Source organism: Triplophysa rosa, linkage group LG16 (genome assembly GCF_024868665.1).
Source record: "Triplophysa rosa linkage group LG16, Trosa_1v2, whole genome shotgun sequence".
NCBI lineage: Eukaryota > Metazoa > Chordata > Actinopteri > Cypriniformes > Nemacheilidae > Triplophysa > Triplophysa rosa.
In genome coordinates this window covers 3,056,088-3,070,237 of record NC_079905.1, presented here as the reverse complement: position 1 = coordinate 3,070,237, position 14,150 = coordinate 3,056,088, and the positions used below count along the sequence as shown (strand labels likewise).

Sequence of the window (14,150 nt, the reverse complement as noted above, 5' to 3'; positions counted from 1 at the left end):
TATTGAGGAAAAATACTTTGAACTGACTAATTGCTAGCTGTCCTGTCAGATTGGCGAGATTTGCATATACATAATTATATTGTCATGGTAAAACAATGTAATAAAAAATATCACATTTCTGTCAGGAACAAACTGTTCTTATGCAAAAACGCTTAACATTTTTCAGACTGCCTGCATTGGAAAAAGAAATCAAATCTTCATAAACAACTTCCGGGAGAAATCAATGTTCCGTCAATATGCCCTACAGCGCTAACAACACTGACAATACAAAGTGCCTTGATTTTAAGTCAAATATGTAAATGTTGCATAAACGTGCCGGCATGCAAAGTTTAAAACCGTATATTTCCCAATCTATAAAGACATTTTTCATGTACGTTCATCGATATTAAACAAAGCTGACATGGCTATGCATCTTGTAATCAGAAATGCAACTTACTGCATCAATTTCAAACATAAGCCTGCATCTCCACTTTGTAGACGTTTATATGCATTCATGTTCTTAATTTCCTTGAAAAACAGTCCCCATTCGGCTCATCTCAAGTCCATAAGTATCAAAGCACAGACTAGGGACATCCATGCCAAACGTTCTCTCTTTAACAAATAAGACAACTACGCCTGAAAAGCAACACTGGCATTTGGGATTTTCATGCACCTGTAAGTAGATACCATTAAGCTTTGTGTCAGTCAGGTTGCCACGAAACCCACCATCAATTACGTGAACCTGACTTGAACTTGACTCGAGATCATTCTGTAGGGATGCTCATGTTCAAATGGTGCTGATAATAACTAAGTGCAGACTGCCATGGCATGCACTGCACGGTTCGCCCTGATACAAACCAGACTACTAAATCACGCGCTCTCTGCTGTTTTAAGCTCATTTAACTTTCACAACTTCGTGTCCATTTCACAGCAGCCAAGCACAGTCACTCCCGACAGCTGTGCGCGTGAATCTATCTGTTAGGTGTGGCATCAAATCGCCGTCGCAAATTCTTCACTAAGTACTCGTGAACGCGTTATTTTACGCAAGATTTTCCGCGGTATGTGGTCAACGTAGAGTTAACAACAGAATGTGCAGATTTTCTCAACACTCCCACATTTCCCCAAACTTATAATTCAATCATTTAACAGTCAAAATTATCTCTAAATTATTCGCGCATTAACATCATACGCTCGATGCGCGTCGACGCTAAACAAACACGAGCTTATTGTGCAAAGTTTACGCTCCTTTTTTACATGTTGTAACTGATAACGACACTGTCATATTTTCGCAAAATAGCAAGTAAATAATTTGTGGGGCGCAATTATGTAACATCGCCTGGTGTTTCGCACACATCGCGTGAGATGAACTCCAGTGGGTTTTAAACCAGGTTCACATGTCATGTTTGACACACAAGTGCACCGCTAAACAGTCCAACATACAAAATAAACCAATACGCGCCAACATCGACTCGCGTGACAAAACGATGCATGGTGGTCAATCGGGTCTCCTAAAGCCTATTTGGGTTCATGCAACTGAGACGATCGCAGGGCACAGTCATCATCACCACTAGTGCAGCATTTAAATGATCGAGCATGCATACTTATTTACCGTACGAGATGATCGCAACCCACTGTCGACAGGCTTGAAATAATGTTGTGAATCCCTTCTCCGGCCCCGAGCCCCTGCGTCCACTCTTATCCAAGTCTGGCAAACGTTAAGCGATAGAGTCCGACAGCAGCGGAACCCTCCGTGAGTCTCCGGTTGCGGGCGCGAGCGGGTGGGCGGGGCTTCTGGCGGCTCAGTTTCAGCACCGTCGGTAATTATTTGAGGATTTCTGGCGCATCTTTCGCGTCCGATGGTCATTTAATGTTTGCTTGGATCGACATGTGGAGGATCATGTGTGACTTTGGGTCCGTGTTTCTGCCGCCATGTCCTGCCCTGCTGTTACTAGGCTGCTGTTTTGCCTGGTCATAAAATATCTAGAAACATTGGCTGGTTTGATCTAGGCAGAATGAAGACACCTGATGTCTTATTTGACCAGAATTATTGACCTCTAATAATCTGAATAATACTATTGCTATTATCATTTTTAGGTGCAAAGGAATAGGCATCAGCATGATTTTGTGCATCCATGACATTTATTAAATCAAACAAAAACCATTTCACTATAAAAAGTGTGTTAAAGCCAATGTCAACACGTCCCTTTTTTGGAAGAAATACGAAGCTGTCTATTCCAAAAGCTTTGTAGATGCTGTGGAAAATCATTTTGCGACTTATTGCCGATCCACCTATAAACAAATATGCTATCTAAAAATCACATTGGGCGTAATTCTGCTTTCAAAGATGGGAAATATTTGCCTGAAAGAAAAGAATCCGAAACAGTCTTATGTGCAGCGGCATATTACAGTAATAAAGCTCATTATATCAAGAGTTTCAGTCTAAGAGCCTGTTAAAGGTTATCCTAATCACCACTACTTGAAACCCACGGCCACAGTTTTGATGTGCTCGGTTTTCTCTATGATTACTGAGAGACAAATGCACATTCTCACTTATTTAAGTAACTCCCATGGCTGTCTGGGGCGTAATGAAAGCACTCGACGTTTGTTGCCATGGTGAAAAGCGTAATTCCTGCCACTTTTGATATCTGAAGCTTTAAAAACCTCATTGCCTGCACTTGAAAGTTGCTCGATTTCTTTCTGTCCAGCTCTTTAAATGACCCCATTTACTTTCTATGCCTTCCATTAAATTGGAGATTTTAGAAATAATTGTCTGCAATAAAGCATTTCATGAATTATTTTTGGTCTAAACATGCAAAGCACTGAATGAAAATGAGCATTTCTAAAAGAGAGAAAACTTGAATCTGTCTGTCTTAAAGGAATAATTCACCCAAAAATGAAAATCCCGTCATTATTTATTCACCCACATATCATTTAAAACCTGCATATGATTCTTTCTAGTTTGAGAAATGTTTTAGTGGTTTTGTTTCCATACAATGGAAGTCAATGTAAACGATGTTGTTTGGTTACCAACAATCTTCAAAGTATCTTCTTTCGTGTACTGTAGAAGAAAGTAAGTCACACACGTTTGGAATGACACGAGGGCGAGTAAATGATTGTGAAACTGTCTGTGAACTATCCCTTTAATGAGGTCTAATGGGCTAATATTGTTGAGGCAAAACTTCCAGTTGATGCATCCTCTAGAGAGATCAAAACAAGCACCTAATGATCCATCATTGCACAAACAATTTTCTGAAGAAAAATGTTGTCTTGCCTGCTGCCATGAGAGACCCAAATCAATCGACTGTCACCAGGACGAACGCTGGCACACACCGCCTAAACATAGCCTAGTGTTGCCAAGGAGAAGCTTTCTGCTTTCTGCCAGCATCCCCAGTGCTATCCATGATTAATACATTTCTCCAATTACCAATTGACGCAATTGCCATCACAATTCAGAGGACAGCTTTTTATATTCAAGTTTTATATAAATGTAATCTCTCATTTGTATCAGTATGCCAAGCATGTACACAAAAAGAACATAAATAAAACGGGAGAGAGAAATATTGGAAAAACTTAGAGACAAGACAGCTGCCGGTTTACTAGAGCGTTGCTGTTGAAAAGGAGTCCTGAGTGGTTGCTATAAAGTTCTGGGGGGATGCATTTGGTTGCTAGCGTGTTCTGGTTGCTATGGTGTTCTGGGTGGTTACTTTCTGGTTTAGAAAACATCCCACCCTTAAGTCTACTTGGGGATGTATATTTGTTCCTTTTTGCAGATGCCAAAGCTTGTGTATGTGTGTTCCCTGGGAATCAAACCCACAATCTTTTGCACTACTAATGCAATGCAGTCGAACTACAAGAACACATTTTTCTCTCCATTAAGACGCACAATTTCAGGTTTCACTATCTGTAGCACAAATGGGCCTCAACATACAGACACTTGACAAACCTTTCACTATAAACTAGACCAAATCTGTACACATCTTCTGTAAAATGTGTTTAACAAGGCTGTCCTAATTGTACTCAAACTGACAGACGAATAACATAATTTATGACATTGTCATCACAAATTACTCAGATTAAATAACTCCTCAAATAACATGAGCGACACTTCGGTATTTCCAAGAGACGGCGTATGTCGTCTATCTGTGATATTTTTCGAGCATTTTCTTCTATACTTCTAAAATGTGTTCAGTGTGAAAGATCATTAGCACCAAAAACGAGGTGTGGCAGTGACACTTCATCGCCTCTAAAGAAAATCGTAAAATCTTGATCTATCCTGTAGTCTTCTTCAAATTAGCATCGAGGGAAAAGTGAGACTGTTTGAATCTAGATGAAAGAAAAAAGAGACAGATATTTTCAACTGGAGATGTATTCGGAGCCCCTCAGGGATCAATGAAGTGCATCCATTCAGCCATCACTCTATATCTGAGTATAAAGGTCTGTGTGTGTGTGCGTGTGTGTGTGTGTGTGTGTGTGTCTCTATGCGTGTTTGTTATTTGTTTATCTCTGCATGTCATTACTTCTCAACTGCAAAAAATGACATTCTTACAAGGCATTTTTTTGTCTTGTTTTTAGTAAAAATATCTAAAACTTCTTAAATCAATATACAATTACTTGACAGGAAAAGTGACCTAAGATATTTAGTCTTGTTTTATGAAAAAGAACATAAGAATGATATATTATATAGAATACAAAAAAATCTGCCAATGGAGTGAGAAAAATAAACTTGAATTTAGTTTGACCTTTTTCAAGTTCATTTTTCTCACCCCATTGGCAGAATTTTTGTGCTTGTTTTTACCACAAACTTTATTTAAAGTTTATTTAAAAATATTATTTTTCATAAAACAAGACTAAATATCTTAGGTCACTTTTCTTGTCAAGAAAGTGCATATTGATTTAAGAATGTCATTTTTTGCAGTGATCCAAACTTATTTTATTAGAACCCTTTCATTATCATCCTCTAATTTTCTCCGTAATTTGCAGACATACAACAGAGTCTGCTCAATTCATGAAGATGCCTCTTCCTGTCTGCATTCTCCAGTCTGTGGTGACTGGCCGGCGTTAGATTTATCTCACAAAATCTTTGTAGAAAATACTGCCAAAACATCAGTCAGGAAAATAACAAATGCACGCTGGCTCTCGGATACCGAGCATTGAGCAAGCACCCTGTTCATCATTACACTGGCATTCAGCCTCTGTTATAGATTGTCCAATCCGCTGTGATCGGACAGCTGGGTAATATAGTACGTATTGGTTGGGTCTCTTGGAGGTATGAAGAAGTTCTTTACTGCCTATACAGAGTTAAACATCCTCTGTGCTGAAGACTTTACCTACTGCAAAGTCCGAAAGAAGTTACTGACTGCAAACCAAAGACAAATCTAAGCCAACTAAACCCAAAAATGAACATTTCTTTGTAAACGTCTTCGTTCTGTTGAACGCAAAAGAAGATATTTCGAAGAATACTGGCAACCGAACAATAACGGTACCCATTCACTTCTATTAAAACCAATGCAAGTCAATGGGTACCACCGTTGTTTGGTTACCAACATTCTTCAAAATATCTTCTTTTGTGTTCTGCAAAAGAAAGGAAGTCATGACAAGAGGGTGAGCAAATGATGACAGATTTTTCATTTTTGGGTGAACTATCCCTTTAATGGCTGATATTTAATTCTCTCACATCATCACAACATCTAGTTTGATGCCTATGAATAACCTAAAACAGGAAACTTCATCAAGTTTTAACACGTCTGCATCCACACGACACTTCATTTACATTTATTCATTTAAGCAGATGCTTAAAGCCGAAGTGACTAACAAATGCGAAATAAGCGATTCGTCCTTAAAAGACATTTTTGGGCACTAAATCCACCAAAATTCCCAGCGCAAGTCAGGATAGCACAAAACAGATCTTGTTTGTCCACTCCATCCAGTAGATGGTGACAATTTGGATGGATTGTGGCTTAAACCGGATGAGTCACACAATGTTCCCAATACAGTTTTCCCCTCTTTAAAAGGCCTCCAGCGCTGCTAGGATACGTCTCACAACTCTCACGCTTATCCGCAAAGACATAGAGATCACTGTGTTAAAAGAGAGGACAGAGGAGTCAATAATACATGCCATGTAAAAGAAAGCATTGTTCTTTTAACATATTGAGACAGTAAAACAATGCCTGAATGGAGTCCTTTGCTTCATGTAATAACCATTGTTTGGTACGATCAAGAGAGACGAAAGGTTTGTTCTAAAGTGAAACTGGCTGCAGGTCTATTGTAGATGGTTCAGATCAGACGCACACGCCTGGCCTGAAGTTACCTTCCGTCTGTGTTTGGTTATAGTATTTATATTTAATTTACATTAATATTAAAAATACTTCTATTTTATTGTTTATTTTAATATTAAATTAAAACTACTCAACAGTTCTTGATTGTTTGCGGAGGTCTACCAGAAGTTAAGTTTGGGCCACATAATGTTTGTTTACGTTGTTGCTGCTCGAACAGTCTATATTCTGAATATATTGTTGTAGTTGAAGGGATTGTTCATCCAAAAAGAACAGTTATTTCATGTTTTACTCACTCTCATGTCATTCCAAGCCGGTATGACTCCTGCTGAATGCAAAAGATATTTTGAAAAATTCTGATAAGACAACACTGGACCTCATTGACATGTATGGACACTCAGACGTGTCTCAAAATATCTTCCTTCGTGTTTCACATTTTGAATGACGAGAGTGATTTAATTCAAGTATTTTTGGTTGAACTATCCCTTTAGGTCGAATTTTGTGAGTGACAGATGAATACCTACACATAAACAAGCACGCGCACACGCACATAATATACACAATTACAAGAAGTTAACTACAGCAATAACTTCATCTTTTAAAGTTTACGTTCTTATTCTCACGCTGACCTTTTCCGTTACATTTTCTGAATATTCGCTCTGCTCTTTTTTCTCGCTGGTGTGTTTAAAGCGTTTAAATATAGCCGAGCTGAGTGTAGCCGAGGTTTGATGAGGTTGAATGTAAGAGTGCTTTTCACGGAGGAGAACACGGCATTATGGGATAAATGCGCCTGTAGATTGTGGCTGCTCTCACAAAAGCCGTCATTGACAATGGCTGAGGGAAGGTAACTGCATGTACACACACACAGTTTTCAGACTGGCAGCTGGGCTCATCTGCCCTCCAGGGATAACGAAAAAAGACAGATGAGAGGAAAGGAACGGGCATGACAAAGATGAAATAAACTTGGTTGGGAGCGCCAAAAGAGGCGTGCATACCAGTGTATACATGCATGCTTGGATGTGAAAAAGGAAAACTTATGTTATATGAAATTGGTTGGGGAAAACAGTGGGAAAGAGCGCAAAAAATGACAGCAAGGGGGTGGGGAGAAAGAGAGGCGAAAAAGCACAAAGGATCTGCGGAGAGGGAGATTGCTGGAGTTATAGAGCTGCACTAGCTGTGGAATATGCAGGCCTGAAACAGCCTAAGGGCTTCTGGGTAAATAGAGAGAGAGAGAGCACAGCAGGGATTGGCCTGGTTTGCTCTTGGTTTGTTCTACGGCTTACCTAACTCTAATGTGAACTGTGCGCTGTCATTTACAGAACCAGACTTATTTCTATTCGGTTATGCTTTCGCAAAAGGGTTCATCTTTAATCTGATCACAACAAATGAGATATCAGCATTAAAGAGGTAAACCTCACAATCATATTCACACGAGCACTGGGAGAATAAATAGATGAGCTACGGAGGTTTTGAGATTACATTTAAGCTAGGAAACATTAGCACAAATGAATGGTGACGCTTGCTATGGGAACGATCCCTTATATTATTAAACTTGAAAGATATTGAATGATACCTCAAATGATGCGGCTTATTGAGAAAGGGTGTGCTATTACTTTTCCAAGCGATTACACATATTGTTTTTACATGACAGATGGTTGAAAAGGTGAATAAACACCTGGGTTTTTCAACCATCCAATCAAAAGAGGGCAGAAGCCCACATCTCAATTATTGGGCATTCCCAAATGGGATAGGTGTGTGTCAACCGTCCTATGGGAGAAAGGAATTGGGAATCACCCACAGGATCGCCAGTCAATTAAAGCGGTTGAAACACGCCTATCCTGTTTTGAAAGCGCCCCAAAATTTAGAAACGCACCTTTTTCTGCAGAGACCCCAGTCTCGTAAATGCCATATTGAATGAGGGTCACAAGCCATCTAAAGTACAGAAAAAAATAAGGGAGACATGGGGTGGGATCTTGTGATAATCACCTAGCAACCACCCATAACACCCTAGCAACCGCACAGCAATGTGCAATGACCAACACTAATGCAAATTTTCTTCACATAATGTAAATCCCATGTTTTGAAGCGTGAACAGACGGTATGTTCAAATTCTCCAAATGTACTTAAAATACCATTTCTGCCCAGGTTATAGATGATGTGTAGGTTGTTCTGTTGTTTCTAGGCTCGGTTCATATATAGAGCACTCCAGATAATCGCCTTTAGTTGAAAACATGTGGGCATTATAGATGTCACATGCGCGCTGCTTTCGTCTGAAACCTTTTGTCCCTGTTGACTGTACTGCTCACACGCTGCCAATAAGGGATTGTGCAATTCAGAGGAAAATGTGAACTTGAAAAACAAAAATAAGTACGGCATTATCATCTGAGACACATTCAGAGTCGCTGGAGAAAAAGGGATGGGGCTACACAGGTTTTGTTTTAACTATAATTATATTCTGATTCTTTAATAGTGTAATTGTTTCTAATATTTAATTATGTGAGGAAAACATCTCGCTTTTCTGTGCACAATTTTAGGGCGTTGCTATGCAGTCGCTAGGGTGTTCGCTAAGTCAAGATCAAAGGAGGTCATCCCAAAATCTATGACACGGTGACCTCTGGGTTCCACAAATGCAAGTTATAAAAATATTTTAGCATCACTCATCATGTAAAACACAGCACACCTTTTCCCCAACAAACTGCACAATTATTCATGTTAACAGCATAAACAAGTTTTGCATCAAACTTGAATACATACAGTAGCGCAGAAATGTAGAAGTGAACACTGAACTAGACGAACTCATCATGATAGATGTAGATCTGTAGAACAGAAATATTCACATTAGTGCTTGGACAACTGCTCAAAATATATGCTATGACCGTATGAACCTCGCTATAGAACGATACTCAGAATGACTTCAAACCATAGGTCATTACCCATAAGCCCTTTTGAGCAGGTCAACATTGTGCCGGGAGGGAAACATAAAGCATGAAGGCAGAAGACATATTTGGTCCTTTTCTTCATCAGCCTTGGGCTCACTCCTTCAAAACACACACAGGAGAGATGCTGATCTCCTCCTGGAGAGGAAAATATCAAGCATGTCTTTCCTGAGCCTTTAGTAGCATCCTCAGCACTGACGGATTGAAGAGAGGGGTACAGAAAATGATAATGACCGCACATTTAATAAAGCACTCGTGGCTCTCCTAGTGATCATAAAGCATCTTCAATAACAGCTGGTTTACATCTTCCATTTCAAATGACGGAGGCCGCCAGTTTCAAAGTGCGCAGAAGAATGAATGCACTCCCCAACGCCAAATGAATAATCATCCTAAGACACAAGCATTCCTCAAACATCATCTTTTTGTAAAAACTGAATATGTTAAAAGCTGAATTAAAGCTGTGATGTGAACTGAATCGGCCTGAGGGATGTTTCAATCCTTCAAGCTATGTTTACTTCAAGTCTAATGGGGGAAGAAGCTTAGCTGGATTTTAATTAGATGATATTACACTTTTAACACTCGCCTCTCTCTCTCTCTCTCTCTCTCTCCGGTGCATCACCCCGATACATACAACCATCCCTACACCCAAGGAAAAATGGGCAGATGAGTTTCCAAAACCTCATAACAGTAAAGTGATTTACGTAGACTCTATTTTACAGATTTCTTTGATCTCCCAAACGGCGGAAATCCAAATTTTTTCCAAACTCTCGCTCTCGGTGGAAAAGCATGCAGATAAACTGCTGCTGGATTTGGATGACATGGGCAGGCTAAGCTGATATTATGCCCGCCGAGGCTGTCATTCACATGTCACTCTGTATGTCATGCTGCCCTGCTAGCAAAGCTGGCGCCACAAATACTGATTGCTCTTCTAGTGAACCGTGGCACCGACGGAGGAAAATAGACCATGAAGCCTGAACGTGCTCTTGGGACAAGGTTATCTGCATGCAGTAACCTAAAGATATAGTTTACCCGGAGATAAGGCCTGTTTTACGGATCATAATCTGCTTTTACTGATTTTTACAGTCCGGCTATATATAAAAAAAAGTGGTGTTCGGTCACCACTCAGTAGGACATTCTTGCTTTAAAGGTGCTGTGTGTATTTTTTTAGGGGGTCTAGTGATAGAAATGCAGTATAATATAAATAACTATGTCTTCAAAGGTGTATAAAGACCTTATATAATGAAGTGTTGTGTTTTTATTACCTCAGAATGAGCTATTTCTATCTACATACTCAACTCAACTTTATTTATATAGTGCTTTTTACAATTTTCATTGTTACAAAGCAGCTGTACATGAGACATATTGACTATAAGCAAAACAATTAAAGTTACACCTGTAAAAACAAGAAAAATGTGAAAACACAGAAGACAGACACACCTACATACAAAACACTCCACACACACAATATGCACACGTACTAACACACATAGACACACACACGGGCGCGCAGACACACGGATGCGCACACACACACACACACACACACACACAAGCACGCACACACACAGACACGCACGTACACACACAGACACGCACGCACAGTGAAAGCACACATTTAAGATAAAGGAAAGAGAAACACAGGTCAAATATTAAACAGACTATAAATTCCTATATGCAATATTAATGAAGTAAAACTTTAAAATTCTAATTTTAAAGCAGCCCTCCCGGCCAGGCAAATAGTGAAAAACAGTATGCAAACGGTGGCGAGGAACCCAAAACTCTAATCGAGAAAAAAAACCTCAGGAGAACCCAGGCCCAACCAGGGGATTCCAGTTCCCCTCTGGCAAAAGCTGCTGCCTCTGCACAAGCTCCACAGAGCTTGCACAACAAGGCTAAATAAAAATAAATAAACTTACTAATAAGGTAAATTATAGATTTAAGATTATCATTAATAATCTAATGGCATTTGAAATTTTGTAGTGAAGACGTGTCAGGTGACCGCGTCCTTCTTTATCCAGCTCTATCATCTCAGCTCTTGTCAGGTCCCCACTTCCCATTCTCCGCTCTACCATCAGGTCTGGCCATGAACTGCATCCTGCTCGCTGTGGTAACCTTGGAACAATGAGACAAGACATCTGAGAGTAGAGTACTGTTCTGCCCTCTTTGATGTAACATCAGTTGTTGTTGGAAGTGTTCCTGGATCCGGTTGATCTAACTAATGCAGCCTAAACCCTCAGAGGATTTATATTATGGAAGTGTAGTGTATGCAAGATTAAAAAGATGCGTCTTTTGTCTAGATTTAAACTGACAGAGTGTGTCTGCCTCCCGGACAGTGCAGGGAAGACTATTCCAAAGTTTAGGCGCTAGATAGGAGAAGGATCTACCACCTGCACTTGATTTTGAAATTCTAGGTATTACCAACTGACAGGATGCCTGAGAGCGTAATGCACGTGAAGGACTGTAATACAAGAGGAGTTCACTCAAGTACTGAAGAGCTAAACCATGTAGGGCTTTATAGGTAATAAGCAAGATTTTAAAGTTAACGCGATGCTTTATAGGTAACCAGTGCAAGGTTGACAGAACCGGGCTAATATGTTCATACTTTTTTGTACGTGTAAGAACTCGAGCTGCCGCGTTTTGGACCAATTGGAGTTTTTGTAATAAGCCTACAGGGCAACTACCTAGTAGTGCATTTCAGTAATCTAGTCTTGATGTCATGAATGCATGAATTAACTTCCCTGCATCTGATAGTGACAGCCTATGATGTAGTTTAGATATATTCTTAAGATGGAAAAACACAATTTTACAGGTGTTGGAGACGTGGCTCTCAAATGACAGATTACTATCTAATAGAACGCCAAGATTCTTTGCTGACGGAACATTCGTCAATAGTTAAGCAGCATTCTTGGTTGTTACGTATAGCGGTTTCCGGTCCAATAAGTAACACTTCTGTTTTGTCCGAGTTCAGTAATAAAAAGTTGTTACTCATCCAGATTTTTATATCGACTATGCATTCCATTATTCGATGGAACTTCTGTGTTTCATGAGGCTTCGAGGAAATATAAAGTCGAGTATACACCGTACATTCCACCCTTACATGGAATTCACCATGTTGTTTCTACAGTAGCCATAAACGGACAAACTGCTCTACAGAGCGCATTTCGTAAATACGTTATCTCCTTCAGCCAAGAAGTGAAAACGTGATGACATCTTATTCCTGTGTCAGCCACCATAGTGCTTCAAAAGGGATTGGTGGAATGAGCCGTTGGTTGCAATTCACAACCTCACCACTAGATGCCGCTAAATGTCATACACTGGACCTTAAAAAAAGAAAAAGAATGAAACAAATTGTGTTTTCTATAGCTACTGTTAACTTTCCATGCCATTTAAAAAAGCACTAGTTTCGAGATGCTAAAGAAATGCACATTAGGAAATTTACATTACATTTAGACATTAGGCTGATAGGTAGTTGACAAATAAATCGTACATGTGTCCTATGGTGTGACATAGCAAAAATTTCGGAATAAAGACAAATCTCTCTTATGCAATTTTATATCATGAATATAAACAATCAAACCCATGACCTCACTGCAGCACCGTTTTTTGTAAGCTAAACAAAAAACAACCCTTGTGTGAACAACCCCTTATAATTTCCAGTAACATCTCCATTGTTTGCTTCCAGAAGAAAGGAACTCAAAAAAATATTTGCAATTCAAATGAACTTGACACATTAACAATACACCATAAAACGTTTGAACCTTAAATTGTTCTTTTATAAAATGTCATTCTTCGAGCAAATACGCCTGGCTTTTCTTGAATTCTGTTCTGAAAGCAGGATTGTGTCAAGCTAAGTACAAACACGGCTAGCGCTTGATTGAACGACGTTCATACATTCTCAATGAAAAACACGCCCCACATAGAACAAAGGATGAGAAATAACATAAGGAAGGTGAAAAAGAAATGAGAGAAGTTTCTGAAGTCTGTCGGGGGGCTTCACGTAGACGCGTGTGGGAACTCAGATAAGTATAGCAGGGAGAACGGCTCAATAGGAGACCGTAAGGGAAAGATAATGACAGCACCCTGCGGACCAGGATAAGAGAGCTCGACGATTTCTGCGAGACGGAGTCTACGTTGCCGTTGCGTAATTGCCAGAAAAAGTAAGACATAATGGAGGGGCTGTGAAAAGCGGGAGACCAGGGCCGAATCAGGGCGGCTGAATAATTTATTCCAATGCGAGTCTTGTTCTCACACATCCATTATTAAACATAAGCATGCTGTCAGAAACCGAGACAGCGACACCAAATTCAGAGATTTGGCTGAAGCCTTGTGTTTACGGGGACAAAAATGTTCCTTTGTCGTATCTGTATAATGCACTACATTAAATATATTAATGCCATACACAGACTAAACCAAAAACTGGTTACATAATGATCCCCTTGCAATTTGTGTCTATCAAATACAGGCCATGTACACCTGGTATGATTTTAAGCCAGCCAGTGTGCTATATATTCCAAAAACAATTTGTGATGTTATCACTCAAACCACATTCACATGTTTAATCATATGTGATGGCATCATTTGCATATAAAGTGTAAATGTTGATCTGTCCTGATATGAACCGTCGGGTGAAGGACTCTCAAGTACTATGCAAGCCTAAAACAATGATTTAAAATGCTCATGGAATAAAAAATGGTTTGCTGGTATTACTCGGTCCAAATCTGTTTTTATCTAGCGAATGTCGACTTTAAAAAGCCAAAAAGCATTACTATCACAAAGAGCACAATCTTTCTGTCGACCGAAGTATAGTTATTAGCAAGTTAATGAATGAATTTAGAATTCTATTAAATGAAAGTATAGCCTTTCTAGATCAGTGACCACCTTAAACTGCCGATAGGCAAAAACATCTAATTAAATATTGATCTGTAAAAGAAGGCAATTAACCAAGTGTGAATGAAGTTGGGCT

At 39.5% G+C, this 14,150-nt stretch overlaps 1 protein-coding gene across 2 annotated transcripts in view; it reads right to left on the bottom strand.

Annotated features, from left to right (window-relative positions):
• jupb (junction plakoglobin b) overlaps positions 1 to 1,890 on the bottom strand; it is a 45,393-nt gene extending 43,503 nt beyond the window's left edge. The window contains exon 1 of one of the 2 annotated variants that reach the window (XM_057354753.1): positions 1,589 to 1,890. The gene's annotated coding sequence lies outside the window, so the exon portion shown is untranslated. The remainder of the gene's footprint in view (positions 1 to 1,588) is intronic. The other variant, XM_057354751.1, reaches the window with a different exon arrangement.
• Positions 1,891 to 14,150: the final 12,260 nt, after the last annotated feature.